Below are 17938 nucleotides of genomic sequence, written 5' to 3'. Positions count from 1 at the left end.
TTCATTGTCTCTCTCTCCTGATGCTGCATAAGACATGCCCTGCTTCTGCTTTGACTTCTGCCATGATTGAGGGTTACCGTGGCCTCCCCAGCTATGCAAAACAGTGAGTCAATTAAACCTCTTTTCTTCATAAATTACCCAGTCTCAGGTAGCATCTTTATAGCAGTGTGAAAACAGACTAATATAGCCTTAATGTCTGTCAAAGTCAAGGTAAATCTAAAATGGGCCTGAGTAGATTGCATAAGCAAGTAATGTAGTTTGCATGGAATGGTCCTGGTTTTAGCCCACAAAGTCCTGGGAAAACTAGAGGGTTAGTCATCCTGTCAGTGGGATAGGTTAGCACTCTGTCCTTTAGTCTCCTTCTGAATGCTACAGTGGTTTATGATGGCCACAAATTCTTTGATACTCCTCCATTTGCAAGTGGGGTCTAGATCCCCTTCTCTTGAGTATGGGCAGATCTGCAAGTGTATAGGATACAGGGGAAGTGATACTGTCACAGTACCTTTGTTCAGGCTTTAAGTCACTGTCATCTTCCCCTTCCCATGTCTTGGAATACTGTCACTTGGAGCCCTGAGCCACCATGTAAGGAGCCTAATTACTCTGAGGCTGCAATACTGAAGTAGTCACACGTGGGTACTCTTGTCCACAGTCCAAGCTGAGCAGAGCCTTCCATCCATTAATGTGGCACCAGACATAGAGTGAAGCTGTCTTAGATATTCCAGATCAGAATCACATGAATACCAGTACTGAGGTCACCAAGTGATCTCAATTGAGGTCATGTGGATTAAGAGAATTGCCCAGCTGAGTCTTAGTCAAATTTTTGGCCAAAAAATTATGTCATAAGTATAATATAATTTTTTTTTTCCTCAAGCCATCAGGTTTGGGAAGGGTTTGCTATGCCACAGGAGATATCTGAGGCAAATGCTAAAACTGGCCTAAATAAACTATACCTAATTTTTCTGCTTGCTCTACTTGCTATTATAAGCAATAGTCTGTCTTCAAATAAATGTTCTGCATAAAATCTATGCCGCCTTTGTCTAACTTCAGCAAGCCTCTTCTGAATGGTGAAATAGTACAAGGTGGGACGAGATGCTGGCTTTGAATACCTACATCCATTTTTCCTGTGTCGTGAGCACAACACCTTGGCACACTTCCTTCCTTGTGAACTGGCTCATCTCTGTGCCATGTGCTTCAAAGACTACTTCTTGGTGAGATTCACAACTTTCATTCCAGTCTTGATGGCTTTTTGGAAGTAACAGAGGGCAACCCTGTAGGCTCCAGTCTCCACCAGTGAAATCTCATACATCCTCACATTCCTCTAGAAAAGGAAACACTTGACTGCTGCTTTCCAATTTGGCCCAATGATTGGAAATACTACTGATGAATCTGTAGATTTCTGAAGAACAAGGGCAGTGTTTTATATGTCTTTGGGTCCTGGTGGCTTCTCTTTGGATGAATGAATATATTCTCACTATTGTGGAAGTATTAGGCAGCTTTGTTCTGCTACTTCCCTTGCCTAACCTTTTCACTTTTAGTACCTTTTTGTTTCTAGAAAAAGTAGTTGGGTTCAGAAAATGATGTCCCAAAGTATGTGCCTTGGCATACTGAGTACTTTGAACTAAAGGAAATTGGAATATCTCAGAAACAAAGTGTCACTTTGACCATCTTCTGCTCTCCTTATCTCCTGCCCCTCTTTCTCCTCCAAAGAAAGTCATAGGGAGGCAAAACTTAGAAATGCCACTCTTTTTCTTCTCCCTTGTCCTTTAAGGATTCTCATTCCAGGATGGCCCACCCCTTACCTGGAAGGAAGAAATGCTACACAGAGAGATCAAGAAGAATATAAACAGTCAGGTCTTGCTGGGTCCCTGCTGACTTGAGAGTCTATTACCATTACATGGTATCTTTTTTATTCAATCACACATTATATGGTTGTCCATTCTTCATAAAACCTAATCATAAAAACAAATAGTTTTCCCTAGGTCTTTGGATCTTCATTTCGGAATTCTCCTATATCATGTACAACTTTGATTAAATAAATTTGCCTTGACTTTCTCTTGCTAACCTGTTTTTTGTTACAGAAGTGTTGGCCATGACCCTTATGATGGGTAAGGAAAGATATCACCCCTTTTCATCTTTACAGTAGATATTAAGAAAGAGCAGAGTCTACTGTTGTTAGCAGATTATTTTAAAGTAAAAAGGGGGTGAAAGGATTTTGCATCATTTTGAGACTCCTCAGTTCTCACCGAATAATTTTCTCTGATTCTCTTCCTACTTAAAACTTTTGAATGTTCATGGATTGTGGAAAAGGAGAGTGTGATGCATTGAGGTGGCAGAAGGAAATGTCAGGGATCAGGTTCACAAAGGCAGCTGATGTGTGTCAGCTCTGTGGAAATATTCTACCTAAAGAATCTCAGGATGTTGGAGCTGTAAGGGAATGGTTGGGAAAAGAAGTATATGAATCTGGTTATGACGATGGTTGGTGAAATTAGGATAAATACTCTACAACCTCCAGTTAAATGCCCTTAAACTATACCATGTGAGAACAATATGGCTTTCTCAGTCAGGATGGTGGACCACATGCACTTGTTTTCCCATTCTTTATCTGAATGCTATTAAAATTATGACACAGAAGTTCCAGAGGAAATAAGCCCCCAATAGTGTGGAGCATGGGAGTGAGTTATTAATGAATGTCTGGATGGCAGACAGTGAATGGAAGCATACTGACAGGTAAACAGACGGAGAAACTCACCACTGCCAGAATGAAGACTGCAGCTTACCCTGCAGCTCATCTCCCCCAGGGGTCCAGTAATATTGGAAGTGGGGAATCACCAGGTAGAAAGAGTAGTTGGGATGGTAAACTGTTGAGAAACTGTAAATTGGAAGATTGACTGTGGCAAAGCTATGCAAGTTTCCCTGCCCCCAGGACTCACATACATAAATGTTCCCCTCGCCCACCCATGGAGCTGCAGGAGAACTAGCACCTACGGGTTCATCTCCAGGACAAATGTGGGAGCACTGTCAGCTAAACATACCACAAGAGCTGCCTGGGGAGACAGCAGGAGCTTCCAAAGTGGGGGGCTGGAGTCTCATTTCTAAGCTGTCCTGATTTTCAGAGGTTTTCATAATCTCATATCCTAAAGTGAAGCTGCCATCAAATGACTATGTGCTCCACATTTACCAAGAAACCTCTTAGAAAAGGACCCACACAACAGAAGAAAGAGTCACCAGCCATTTGCATTAGTCTGCAAGAGCCTTACATTTTAGGATGAATGGATGACCAAAAATGCTTAGCCCTTTGCAAGAAATCATTCCACAAGAAAGAGAAACAAAGAAGAAAAGATAGAAAATCTGAGTATGGAGAAGGGAACACTTAAAAGAAATGCCTACTTTAGCCAATGAGAATATTTACAAAAAGAGAAAGCAATAAGGAAAATGAGAGTTCTTGGATATTGAAAATGCTTGCTATACATCAAAATAAATGATGGTAGTAATGATGTGTAACTCACTGCTATATTTCATGTAAGAAAGTTACACTTCATGTTCCTCTTCATGTAAAATAAGAGTCCATGAGTCTGTACAGACTTTAAACAGATGGATAAATGGAGATATATCAAGAGAGACAGAAAGATAGTGAGAGAGATACAGAGAGAAGGAAAATAACGTCCTAACAGTGAAATGAAAATGAATAATTATAGAATAAATGATGGAATTAGAAAATGCTTATTTTGCAAACACTGTAGTATTAATTCATTCAGGCAAGAATCATTTATGGATATTAAGACTCATGTGTAAAAGTGTGATAAGGAACAAGATTTTTATCACCCAATCAATTACTTACAAACTTACAAAAGGAAAATAGTAATTCAACAATGACAACAGCTGGTAGTTACCACTTGAACTAACTGATCAAAGACAACATCACGATAGTGAATCAACATCATGTGTCTCTTGCTATGCTGCACCAGGAAAGATGCAGTATTGTTCTGTGATATTCCTGTGGTAAATGAACAGTCTGAATCTAACCATGAGGAAACATCAGACAAATTCATATTGAAGGGCACTTTGCAAAATAAATGGCTTGTGCTTCCCTACAATTAAAATATCATGAAAGAGTAATAAAAGCTGAGGAACTGTACTAGATTAAAGTAAACTGAAGCTACACCTAAACTAAATGTAAAGCATGGTCCTGGATTGAACCTAGACCAGAAAAAGAAACTGTAAAATATATTATTGGATTTGGAAAAATTTGAATAATTTTGCAGATCAAGCAATAGTGTATCAGTTTAAGTTTTTCTGTTGTTGAAAATTCACACTGAAGTATTTTAGGAGGAAAGGGATTCAATATTTGCAATTTATCCTCAAATGTTTAGAGTAAGAGAGAAATAAAGCAAATGTGACAAAGTGTCAGAAATTAATAAATCTGGGTAAAAGGTATAAGGTAATTCTTTATACTATTCTGGCTACTCTTCTGTAATTTTAAAATGGTTTCCAAATTTAAAAAATTCAATAAAGTCAAAAAGCAAGTGAAAACTGAGAATAAGAATTTGCAACATATATTACAGGTAAAAGAGAATTCCTGTCCATTGATCTATGTACATAAATATGCGTAAAGGCTCTTAAAATGAAGGAAAAATAAAGTAGAAATCTAATTAAAAAATAGATACATGACATGTGTAGACAGTTCACAGAAAAGGGTTTACCAATAGCCTTCACATTAAAAGAAATGCTCAACTTGACTCATCTTAAAAGAAATGTAAACTAAAACCATACTGGTGTACCATTTTACCTATTAGATTAGTGAAAATTAAGAATTTTGACATGGCTTGTTGGCAAGACCGTTGAGGAATCAATCAGGCACTAGAATGTATCATTTTGGAGACTGCAAAGTGGTGGGATCCCTATGCAGGGGAATTTGTCAGTATCTAATTATACCGCTGTTTCTACCCATTTAGCCTTTGATCCAACAATTCTGCCTTGGGCATTTATCCTGAGAATATATTTCTAAAAATCTGAAACAAGGTTTTATAAGATTATTCATTATAGCACTAATTATAATGCTAAAAGATATTAGAAACAACCTAAATATCCATTGTATTATTTTTCCTGGCTGTCGTAATGAAATACCACAGACTTAGTGGCTTGAACAGATGTTTATTTTCTCACAGTTCTGGAAGCTAGGAAGTCCAAATCAAGGTGTCAGGAGGGTTAGCTTCCCCTGAGACTTCTCTCCCTGTCTTGCAGATGGCCCCCTTCTTGCTGTGTCCTCATATGGCCTTTCTTCTGGTGTCTGTTCCTCTTTTCATAAGGACATCAGTCTACTGGATTAGGGCATCACCCTTATGTCCTTATTTAACCTTAATTGCCTCTGTAAGGTCCTATCTCCAAATACAGTCACATTCTTGCGTAAGGAGGCAAGAGGACTTCAATATATGAAATGGGGGAGGGATATAATTCAATTCATAACACCCATCCATATGAAAGTGATTTGAATAGACCATGAGATATTCACATAGAGGAATACCATGCAGCTATTAAAAAAAAAAAGATATGAGGAAATTCTCTTTGAATTTATATGAGACAATTTCCAAGATGTATTCTTACTTGAAAAAAACAAAACCAAAAGGCAAAATATTCTATATGTTATCTAAGAGAGAAGTGTGTGTGTATGTATGCCTATGTATATAGATATATATGTACGTATATGTATATAGACATACACACATATGCTGTACTGGGAATAAGCTTGTATGTCTCTGTATATATGAGTATTGTGAATATTCAAAGAGTATACACACATATTGTATGTATATAGCCTCTTGGTATTCCCAGAAGATTAGCTATTTGTGGCAATCAAATTGGGTTGCTGACTGCTTACAGCAGCAGTCTTTCAACATATAGTTCTTTCTAATTAATGAATCAACTAATTATTTTCTGTAGCTTAACAGAACTTAGAACTATGAACTGTAGGTCTTAAAACTGAATTCTAATTAACCAAAAATTTATTGATCTAATGTTACTTCTAATTAGCTGTCATTATCATGTATACTAATATTTTTTAAAGGGCTTGTGGATGTAACTTGAAAAATAGTATTTTTAGGACTTAAGAATGCCTTGGTTTGCAGGTAACAGAAAACTTCACACTTCACTAGAAGTTGTTTAAACAAATGAAGGTTTATTTTTCTCTGTAACAAATATGTCATATATCAGCAGCCCAGGGGAATGCTTAAGGTAGACAGACTCTATCTTTCCACCCAGCCATTCTTAGCATGTGAGATTGTTGCCTCATGATCACAAGATGTCTGCTGCATTTCCAGGTATCATATCTGTATTTCACACAAACACACACACACACACGCACACACATGATGGAACAGTGACATTTTACTCTGTCCCTTTTATCAGGAAAATTGGGAAACCAAAAACCTTCCTAGAATCCCCCAGTGAGTTTTATCTTACAACATTTTGGCTGGAATAAGTCACATGACAACTCTTAGCAGCAAAGAATCAGTAATAATGGAAACAATGTTGTCACAGTTCACATAAACCAATCAAGATTAGTCACTTGTAGCTCAGTATATTGCACTCAACTTAGAGAAGGAAAAAGTGGGAGACTGTTCTTTTCTCACTACAAATCTATCTTTATTTGTCTCTGCCTGTCACCTTCTTTCTCTTTTTACTTTTTTAGATAGCTGGTGAGCCGCTTTTAATTCTGCTTACATCTGTCTTCCCAGTATCCATTTCTAGGGACGATCTTTCCAGCCAATCCTGTAATAATTCTGCCCTCCTCACTCAAATCCACATTGATAGCATATTTTTATTACATAGATAATCCTTTCTGTTTCTGTGGTAATGGGGAGAATTCAGACATAACCAATAAAGCATCAAAACAATTTTTTGAAATCCCTCAAGTTTTCAACTGACAAAAAAGTGTTGGAACTGGTACTAAAATGGAAAGGCTGATTGGTGATTGTTGTCTAAATATGGATGCCCTAGGAAACCCTGGGACCAAGAATTGAGTGCAAGTAGTTTATTTGGGAGATAATCCCAGAGAGCACTGGTGTGAGGAAGTAGGACAGGAAAAGTAAGGAAAGGTACAAGATGAAGCCAGTTATCACTGAGGACAGACCTATATGTCAATATAGATTATGCCCTTCAGAGTCATCCCACCTGAGGGCAGAAGGAAGTGTAGTATTTATCCTTCAACTCTCAGTTGTTGTAGGGCTGCTGCATGGGGATAGGCATTAATTCCCAGGGACTTGGGTCTTCCTAGGTTTGGACAGAATGGATTCCAATCATTCATGTAAGCCTGTATGTAGCTGGAAGTCAGGCAGTTGTACACTACAATGGTAAGGCCAAGGTCATTGACAGCAGCTGCTGTAGGTATACATGTATATATGCAAGTCCTGTTTATGCTGCTCTAGGTGTACTGTTTTATGATTCTCAAATCATTGGAAATGACAGTAAAACACAAACAGCTACTAAGGGGAGCAGGAAAGCAGAACTTGAATAATATGGAAAGAGAATCATTGAGCATTGGCTGTTTTGTTGGGATCTTCAGTTTTTGAATACCCTAAGACTAGAGAAAAACATTGTGCAATTACCCTCCTCATACCCCTTCCCCAGTTAGATTCCCACTTCCAAGGGAGCACATGGCACAATGATAAACTCACAGACTCAGATGAGAACTATATTTCCTGCTAAAAAGCGTTAGTGTTTAACATACACTAAATAAACATATCTTTGTTTCTGGTGCTGATACAGAAGACAATTGCTGTAGTCTTAGAAGGCAAAAGTTTTGTGTCTCAATATTGCTGGCTTGCTGAAGCCATGAAGAGAGACAAGGTGCTTCTGCAATCCTGGGCTCGTGTGTGCCTAAATCAGTCTACCCCGATGAATATTCCGTGTATTAGTTCATTCTCATCCTGCTCATAAAGACATATCTGAGACTGGATAGTTTTTAAAAGAGGTTTAATTGTCTCACATTGGTTTGCATGGCTGGGGAGGCCTCAGGAAACTTACAATCATGGTGGAAGGCACCTCTTTACAGAGTGACAGGAGAGAGAATGAGTGCCCAGTGAAGGGGGAAGCCCCTTATAAAACCATCAAGTCTCATGAGAATTCACTATCATAAGAACAGGATCTGGGAAACCACACCCATCATTCAATTATCCAAACTTTATCCCTCCCAACATGTTGGGGATTATGGTAACTACAATTCCAGATCAGATTTGGGTGTGAACACAGCCAAACCATGTCATTCTGTTTAATGCCTCCTAACCTTTACTCAAATAGAAAGCAGAACTCAAGGGAACAGGCTTCAATATGGGGTTTTTGTAGTTCTTGAGGAGATTTCATTGTGCTAAAAAGGGGCATTTTTCAACTTTCAACCCACTCCTCACATAAGCCTCCACTTGAGCTACCTGTACATGACTTCTCAGTGCTGGTCTACTCCCTACTCTGCCTGCAAATCCCTCTGGCATATTCCAGGCTCAATGTGTACCTTGAGCCTCCATACTTTTGTCCCCTTGTGTTCCCACTGAAGCATTTTCCACCTCCCCACCTGGTGAATTCTAATAGTCTTTTAAGGCTTACCTCAAATATTATTTCATTTCTCTAGCTTCCTTCTCTCACTTTTCCTTCCCTGACTCCGGTGTCACCAAGTTTAAGTCCCCTCAAAAGCAAAATTTGTGACAAGGCCTTGGGCACAGATTGTTTAACTGGCACAAATAAGGGAGTAGAGAAAGTAAGATGGGAAAGGAGAAAAACCAATGGAATGTGCATGAGTCAGTGTGTTATTGCTGTGGGCAACTGGGGCTCAGTCCTGCTCAGCTCACTGAGGGACTGCACAGAAAATGCCTTGGAATTGTCCCACTGTAGGACAGGGAAGCTGGGTATTTATTTGCCAACTCTATCCCTCATTGGTTAAGAGATTCTTCTGGGGTTGGTATATCCCAAGCACTTCCAGGCTGCCCTGAGCACAGCTGAGCAAGACCCACACTGGTGCCACATAAAGCTCTTCCTCAGGCGTGGAAGCAGAAAGGCTCAGGGTTGAAGAGGGAAGTTGTCAGCATGTGTAGAAAATTCACACTTCAGCTGTAGGGAAAATCAAGTTGGAATGATGGGATATGAGATGGGTAGGATGTGTAGTGTTTGCTACCCACACTGTCCTGTAGTTAATTCCTCCCTTACAGGTAACCATGTGACACTTTATGAATTCCTTCATAACAGCCCTGATTACTCCATACTTGTTTGTTTGTTCAGCATGTGTATTAAGCACATAAAATGTTTTTGTTTTGCATTCAATCCTCACAACAACTCAAGATGCAGGTACTATAATTATCCTCATCTAATAATGATAAAACTGAGTGACAGGGATTAACTAAGTTATTTGTTTATGTGCTTATCTCTCCTTCCAGACCATGAGCACATGAAAAGCAAGGTCTTTGTGTTTTTCTTGTTTGTATCCTCCCATCCAACACACTGACTGGCATTTCAGAAGTACTTGATACATATTATTTGAGTCAGGTTAATTCAGAAGACTCAAAGTCACAATGGAACGTGGAAAGAAATGCATGGCTTTAACCAATGTCAGTTTTAGAACCAATATCATTTTTAGAACTGCTCTTCAATAATTCATTAACTTGATGGCAAACAGGGTTTTTACTAACATTTCTAGAAGTAGGCATCAAATATTTGGCAAGAACGTGAAGTTATTTTAAGTGTTACTTTTTAAAAACAAGACACTATTTTAAAACTTTATCTACTCTGTTCTATTAATCTTGAAATGTTTTATTTTATCTCATTTGTGGATTTATCTTGTGGCCAATGCTCAAAGCATTGCTCAAAGTGGGCACTGAGTCAGGATGGGCTAATATGTGTTGCTGTAACAAACAACCCTAATATCTCAGTGGTTTCAAAGAACAAAGATTGACTTACACTCACACTTCATGTCTGTTTGTGTTAGCTAGGGGTTTTGATCTGTGTCATCTTGACTCTGGGACCCAAGTAGATGCAGCATCCACTGTCAGGAACATTGGTGGTTGCCAAGGCAGAGGGAAAGAACACTATGGAGGATATCATTCTGGCAATGAGTTTCTCAACATGGAGATGACAGGCATCATTTGTCATCACAATTTACTTGCTAGAACTAATCACATGGCACCACTGTTGTGGGATGATTTAGGAATCAGAGAAGCCAAGGAGTTGAGGAGGATTTATTATTATTATTTAGGTGCACTGACCCAGTCAGGCTAACACTGAGCCCTGAACAAAGAGTCAGGTTATCTTTTAAGCATTTTGTGGAGCAGAGAGAGACCTGTGCAGGGGGAAGCATATTACAGAAGTAAGAAACAAAGACAGTTATTTAATTGAGACTTGCTTTACATCATTTCTTACTTTTCAAGTAAAAACATGTTTTACCACTTGGGTTTATCTGTCTAGTGTCCTTCCAGCTGCACGGCCAGAGAAACAGCATCTTCACAATGCCTGGGAAAGGGAAAGATAAGGCTTACTAACCACAGACAGAAAAATAGGCAGTTAATTTTTAAAGGATTCCAGCTCTTTCTCTTTCTCAGGGGGAATGGGCTTTCTTACATGCAACTGAGTTTTTGCTTACACATTCTTTAATTTCTTTTAATTCCTATTCCATATTCCCCCTTTGGTGCTTTTCATAAAAAAGTTGTTCATAGAAAGCACCACTATCTGCCACCTCTTCACGGAGCTGAGATTCTTCTTCTACCCGCAGTGGCTGATATTTGGTTAACGCCATTAACTACGCAGTAATGTGTCAGGTTACTACTGTCTCTATAGTTGACTGAATGCTCCCAATAAACAGGTGTAGAAAGCAAGGGAGGATGAGGCAGATTCCAAGAATAAACAAAAACCCACCAATGCAGGTTTTGAATCCTCCAAAAGTTGAGAACCATCCTCCAAACAAGGAATCCAGGGACGATCCAGACCAAGTATGAACTGGAACATGGGCCAACTTGCACATTCTAGCTGTAGTTTCCATGACAGCTTAGCCATTATTATCAATTTCTAGGCAACAGTTGGTTAAATTAAATTTTCCACATACTTCTCCTTCTGAGGTTAAGAGATAATCTAAAGTCAATTTATTTTCATATATAGCATTTTTCATTTGTGTTATTTGTATTGCCAATAAATCTGGTACCCTTGAAATTTCATTGGTTATAATTCTAGGACTGCCTGCAACCTTATGATGTGGCTGAGCATATAGATTGGGGTACACTGCCCCCATGATCTATCTTGCACCCAGGTAGCTGGCCCATAATATTTAATGATTCTTTCAGAAGAACATTCATTATCTTTTCAGTCTCCTATGACCACATCCTTTTGGCATTTGTGTTTATTTTTTGTGATTATGCTTCTTCTAGTTCTTTTTTTATTTTCATCATAAACTGGATACCCTAAGAGTTTCCCGTGCTTTGCAGAAATTAGAAAGAAGGATGGCTTGATTGTTCCTAACACACATGACCCTGTCTATTTATCTGGCAGTTGCCAATAGAGGCCACAGATCCAATATAGGCCAGAGGTTGCTTTCCAAGCATTTGGACATGTAGCTGATGCCAATTGTGGCTTACGGTAGAGAATCAAGAGAAAGGATTTGGATCTGGTAAGTAGGAGTTGTTCTGGACATTTCTGCATAGAGTTTTGTTTTTAGTCTTATCATAATTCTGTTGCCCTAGGCAGGATGTTTCTCCTACTGCCTCTGTGAAAGTCTTTCCCAATTGGATGATACAATGCTTTCTAATTATGGAGGTTTTTAACAACCAAACACTGGCTAAGCCTGTTGGTTCACTGGCAGGCTTAGGTGAAGTGAAGTGATCTTGTGGCATTAGTTCCTTTGCCTCCCATGGCCACTGGTCCCCCATATTAGTACCTGCACATACACAGCATGAGGAAATTCCTAAGCTGCCAGCTGTATTTTCAGCTAGGTGAGCAAATAAGTTTTTGTTGATGGGGCAAGCTCAGGCACTGAGTGCTTAAAATGTTTATGGAATAACTTACGGACCTGGAATTGCGGGGTTGGATGCATTTGAGTCTTTCTCATCTTCTTGACAATTAGTAATGGAACTCCAAGGCCTATTCCTTGTCTATCAACCCATAATAGTGCTGTCTGTCCTGTAGACCAAAAAAGTAGCTCTGGCTTTAAGATAGTAAAATTCAAAGGATTGCATGTGTTTGTCATACAGTTTGATTTGGTTGACATACTACTTAACAGAGCAGTCCTTCCTGAATACAAGTGTTGGAGCTCTGTTAGCATAGACTACTAAATGTTACAGTCTGGGCATTGGATTTGTGGTTCTCCATACAGATGTTAAGTGCTGCTCCTGCTAAGCCTCTCTTGTGTTAAACCATTGCAAACTGCTTCTGGTTTTTCAGGATTATGAACACATGTGGCATGGCAGGCATCAAAGTACAAGGAAATAGGCCCTTCATAGGAGGGAGGGGCTTCTTTGGTTTGAGCTATAAGCCCTCCTTCTTTTTTTTTCCTCTGATTTAATATGTACCTCAAACCAGAATTCATACCATAAGAGCTTAGGGTCATAACATATGTATAGCTGATTATTTCCTGGGTCACAGAGTTAATAGGTGGTTTGCTTATATGTGCAGGTTCCTAACTTGGCTTATGTACATTCATAGTAGATATGGTACAGTAGAGTTTTGACTGTGGTACTCCTTACCCAGGTAGTATGTACACAGTGTGGACATCCTTCTAGAGATTTTTCTCCTCTTAATATAGGCAGAATTGATAACAACATCAATGTATGTAATAAAAACATGCTTATACTACACATGGACATGGAAAACTTTCCTCTGGGCATAGACATTTGCAGCATTTGCAATGATATCATAATAAGAGAACAATCAGTATTGACAGAATTATGACTAGGGTTATAAATTGTATCCAAATTTACTTATCTGGAGATGGTCCTCTTAGCTTCAGTTGTGCATAGACTAGTCAGCTTCCGGGATGTGACTAGAGCAGAGCTTGCAGTATCAAGCTTCAGCCATGCATAGAATGATCAGCCTCTGATGTGTTCACAGCAGGGCAGTTGTCCTTCTTACTGGTGGTTGGGTTTAGCCATAGGACTATTCAGGTGGGGTGATCTGGTCTTGTTGGCTAATCCACTGGCTGTCGTTGGCAGTCACTGCTGCTGCCGGTTTCAGCCAGCTATGATGAATCCAAGGTGTGATACCTGCAACTCTAACAGCAGTGGGAGTAGACATGATTACAATATGAGGCCCATCCCATAAGGGCCCCAGGGTTGTTGGATTCCACCTTTTAACCCAGACAGAGTCATCCGGCTTACGTGGATGCACTGGGTCTGTTAGACTTATAGGCATCCTTTCCCTTAACCAGCTTTGCACCTCTTGCATTGCCACTATAAAGCCTGCATCTGTCTCCGAAGGGTTAACTCTCCTAACTCCTTTAAATCTGCTCTAATTTGATTAATGATTGGGATGGCCTTCTGAACAATATCTCACAGGGTGAATTCCCAGTTTGTTTTGGAGGTGTACACCTGGTCTGGAGGAGGACCATGGGCAACCCCTGATCCCATCATAAATGAGTTTCCTGGCAAAATTTTTTTAGTAGCTCTTTGAGTGTCCAGTTCATCCAGTCCAGCTTCCCTGAACTCTGTGGTTGGTAGGCTGTGTGCAGTTTCCATTTGATCTTTAAAAGTTGAGTCAGCTGTTGTACTACTTCTGCCACAAATTCAGGACCATTTTCTGTTCCTAGGGTTAAAGTCAACCCAACTTTGGCATGATGTCTTTTAGTAGCACCTTTGTCACCTCTCAAGCCTTTTCCATTCTGGTGAGGAAGGCATTAACCTACCCTGAGAATGTGAAAACAAACACTGGCATATACCAGTAACCTCCTGCTCAAGGCAACTTGGTAAAGTTTACAAGCAGGTTCTCACAAGGCACAGCTTCTACTTCCTGAACTCCTAGAGGTCAAGTAGGTCCTTGTTTTGGGTTATTCCCAGAACAAGATAGACAATGTTCGCAAACAGCACAGGTGATAGCAGAGAGCCATGGCACATAGAAGTGTTGACCTATCAAAGTCTCTAGGGCAGCCCTTTCAGTGTATGTTCCTTAATGGACCCCCTTTACAAACCTTGAGGCTATTGTCTCTGGGATGGCTAGCCTCCCATTAGAGAAGAGCCACCAGCCACCTTTAATTTATTTCCCTGTTTCCTGACCAAACCAAGCTTTTTCACTTGAAGAGTAATTGGGCACCTCTAGCAAAGGGGGCTCTATAAAGAGAGGTATTGCTAGAGTTATTTCTTCAGGTAAAACCTTGCTCATTGGTGCCCACTTAGCCTCTCGGTCTATCTTTCTGTTGCCCTGCACCTCATAGCTTTTCCCAATTTGGTGTCCCTTGCAGTGAATAACAGCCACCTTCTCTGCAGCCTATATGGCTTCCAATAATTGAAAAATTTCCTCTTCATTTTTTATTTCTTTTCCTTCAGTAGTCAAAAGTCCTCTATCCTTGTATATCATCCCATGGTCATGCAGGGTTGCAAAAGCATATCTTTAATAAGTATATATGTTTATTTTCTCCCCCTCAGCCAATAAGAGTGCTCTGGTTAATGCTGTGAATTCAGCCTTCTGAGAAGAAGTCCTAGAAGCTAAGGCTTGAGTCTCGGCTATGGAGTACTGTGTCTCTACTGCGTACCCTGCATATTGAACCCCATTTGTTATGAAACTGCTACCATCAGTGAAGTAGTCAACATCTGGGCTTTCCAAGGGGATATCTCTGAGATCTTCCTGGCTTGAGAACACTTTGACAATCCTGTTTATGCATCAGCGGGGAAGGTCTTGCCAGCAGTGAGGCAACCCACTGCCCTTCCAATCCTGTTCCTCCGCAGGCAGCAGGGTACGCAGTTATTCAAGTTATTCAAGTAAATATTCAAGTTATTTACAGTCTCCAGTGTTATCTGAGGATTTTCACACAGAAGCCCTTAATACTTTAGCATTCTAGAGTTGGACAGCCAACGATGTTCTCTTGGCTCCAGTAAGGTGACTTCAGTGTGTGGCACCAGAAGCATTAACTTCTGACCTAGGGCTAGCTTGTTGTCATCTTCAATAAAGATTGTAGTAGCTGCCAATGCCCTGGCACAGTGGGGCCAACCTAAGGCAACAAAGTCCAGTCTCTTGGATAAGTATATTACCAGCTGGTGCCAGGAGCCCAAGAACTGAGTTAAGACTGACTGCTATTCCCTTTCATTCATCCACATGCAAAGAGAAGGACTTTTCTACATCCGGCAACCCTAGTGCCGGGGCTTGGATGAAAACTTCTTTTATATTTTTAAAGGACTTTTTCTGTTTATTTTCTCATAGGAAGGGCTCTCTTTCTTTTCCTTTGGTAGACTCATATGAGGGCCTTGCTTTAAGGGAGAAGTTTGGAATTCAGTTTTGGCAGAATCTCAGCACACCTGGAAATTCTCTGACCTGCTGCCTTGTAACTGGGGTGGGCAATGCAAATACAGCCTCCTTGCATGCACTTCCAAGCCTGCGCTGGACTTGGGATATTGAGAATCCTAGATATCTAACCTCCCTAAAACAGACTTTTGCCTTGTCCTTGGACAAGCAAATCATCAATGTATTGTAATAGCACAAATTGTCACAAGGTGGTGCAAAATCCTCAAGGTTGATAGCCAAAGCCTCCTCAAAGATAGTGGGAAAATTCTTAAACATTTGCTGCAACCTTGTATACTGTGATTGTCCCCACTGGAAGGCAAATATAGACTGACTTCGGGGAGCAAGCCTCAAGCAAAAGAAAGTAATCTTTAAGTCCAGACATGTGAATCACACGGCCTTAGCAGAAATCTCTCCCAGCATTCTGTATGAGTTGGGTACTATGGCATGGATAGTGACAGTGGCCTTATTTATTGCCCAGGTGACCTGCACTGGCCTGTATCCACCATTTGGCTTGGGCACAGACAGCAGAGGAGTATTCCAGGAGGACTTGCCTTTCACTATAATCCCATGTTCATAGAGCTGATTTAAATGTTTTTTTAATGCCATCAATTGCCTCTCTGGGTTGGGGTATTGATGGACCCATACTGTGGCAGCATGAGAGTTAAGCTCTACTACCACTGGGGGTCTCTTTGCAGTAAGTCCAGGGGGGTTGTCCTCAGCCCATACGGCTGGTACCTTGAAAAACTTTCCCCACATACCGTGTAGGTCCTTCTCTGGCAGTCTCCTGACACACAGTTCATACAGCCACCATTCCTCAGTTCTAACTTGATAGAGTGAATACCATTGCCTTAGACTTTCCAAACTCCAGGGTCATATTCCCTTCAAGTGGAAAGGAAATTTATGCCTGCACTGGCATAAATTGGGGCACTGGATAATTTGACGTATACAGAAACTCATGCTGCACTTCTGGTCCCCCAATAACACATCTCTTGGATTTGCAAAATGGTCTCTCTTTTTTTTGGTCCCCTTGCTACCTGCAATAGTGCACAGTTCTTTCTGGGGGGGGTGGCTAATTCAGTGAGTTACCACAGATAAATCAGCAGCAGTATCACCCAAAAAATCCATTAATCAGCCCCCTACTTCCATAGAGACCTTAGGTTCCCCAGGGCCTAAAAGGATGGAGCTTGGTCTGTCTCAGTCCTTGAAATTCTTGGCCCCCACTAAGCTGAACAGATCTGGATCTGCCTTTGAAGAACCATAACTAGCAACTGAACACTGCTCTCAGGGTTAGACCATTGACCATCATCTCCATTCTTTTCCTTGTTGGGGCACTCTTCTTTCCAATGCCCCATTTGCCTGCACCTTTCACATTGGTTCCTGTCCAACTGGGACCGGCTTTCCTCTCCCAGTCTTGTCTGCCCTCTTCCTCAGCCTCTGCCTCAGCCATGCCCTCTAGCAAATCCAGGGTTACTTTCTGCCAATTTATAGCAGCTATAAATTGAGTTGTCTCTTTATTTCTATTTCTGGTTTTCCTTTCTTCCTTTCTCTCCACCTCTTCTTCCCAGTTTATGTATACTTTATTTGCTATTTCCAGGAGTTCACTAATAATTTTCCTTTCAAAGCCTTCCATCTGCTGAAGGCTTCATCTTACGTCTCCCTGAGCTTGCCCTACAAAGGCTATATTTATCATATTTTGGTTTTCAGGAGCCTCTGGAATAATTGGAGTGTACAGCTTATATGCCTCACAAAGCCTTTCATAGAATGCACTTGGGCTTTCATCAGGCTTTTGGTGCACTTCTGATATTTTACTCATGTTCATTGCCTTCCTTCCTCTTGCCTTTATCCCATTCATGAGTGTCTTTCTATATAGCTGCAGCCATTCCATGTCCTCGGCCTCATTTGGGTCCCAGTTAGTGTCCTCATTTGGGTGTTGCTCCGTGGCCAACTGGCATGGGTTAGGGGTGGTCTCTGGGGCTTCCCCTTTTAACCAGCTGAGAGCTGCCTGATTAACTCTTCTACACTCCTCTGTATTAAACAAAGTTAGCAAAAGTTGTTGACAATCTGTCCAGGTCCAGTTATGTGTCATAATAATAGAATTCACCAAATCAATGAGAGCCTGAGACTTTTCTGCATATGAAGGGGTGTGCTGTTTCCAATTTAAGAGATCAGTAGTGGAGAAAGGCTGATAAACATAAAGCCTGGGGCCTCCATGTATCTGCCCTTGGTCATGATAAACCTGTGTCCTGATCTCTTGAAGTGGCATCTGCAAAGCCCATGGTTGGCCTGAGCAGAGGGGCCTAGCTGCCTTGCCCTGTCCATCTTACTTGCTTTTCTCTAATGGGGGCTTCTGTTCCTCTGGAGTAGGGGGGGAGACTGAGTCTCACTTTCCTCCAAGCTCGATTCTCCGGATGCTCCTGACTCTGCCTCCTGCCTTATTCTGTCCAAAGATGGGTAGACTGGCACATATGGGGGTGGACATTCCCTTTCCTCA

At 40.8% G+C, this 17938-nt stretch overlaps 1 pseudogene; it reads right to left on the bottom strand.

Annotated features, from left to right (window-relative positions):
* Nucleotides 1–17710, bottom strand: part of LOC129025698 (chromodomain Y-like protein) — a 107635-nt pseudogene extending 89925 nt beyond the window's left edge.
* Nucleotides 17711–17938: the final 228 nt, after the last annotated feature.

Source organism: Pongo pygmaeus, chromosome Y (genome assembly GCF_028885625.2).
Source record: "Pongo pygmaeus isolate AG05252 chromosome Y, NHGRI_mPonPyg2-v2.0_pri, whole genome shotgun sequence".
Lineage (NCBI taxonomy): Eukaryota > Metazoa > Chordata > Mammalia > Primates > Hominidae > Pongo > Pongo pygmaeus.
The sequence above is the reverse complement of the archived record's forward strand: the minus strand, read 5'-3'. Positions and strand labels throughout refer to the sequence as shown.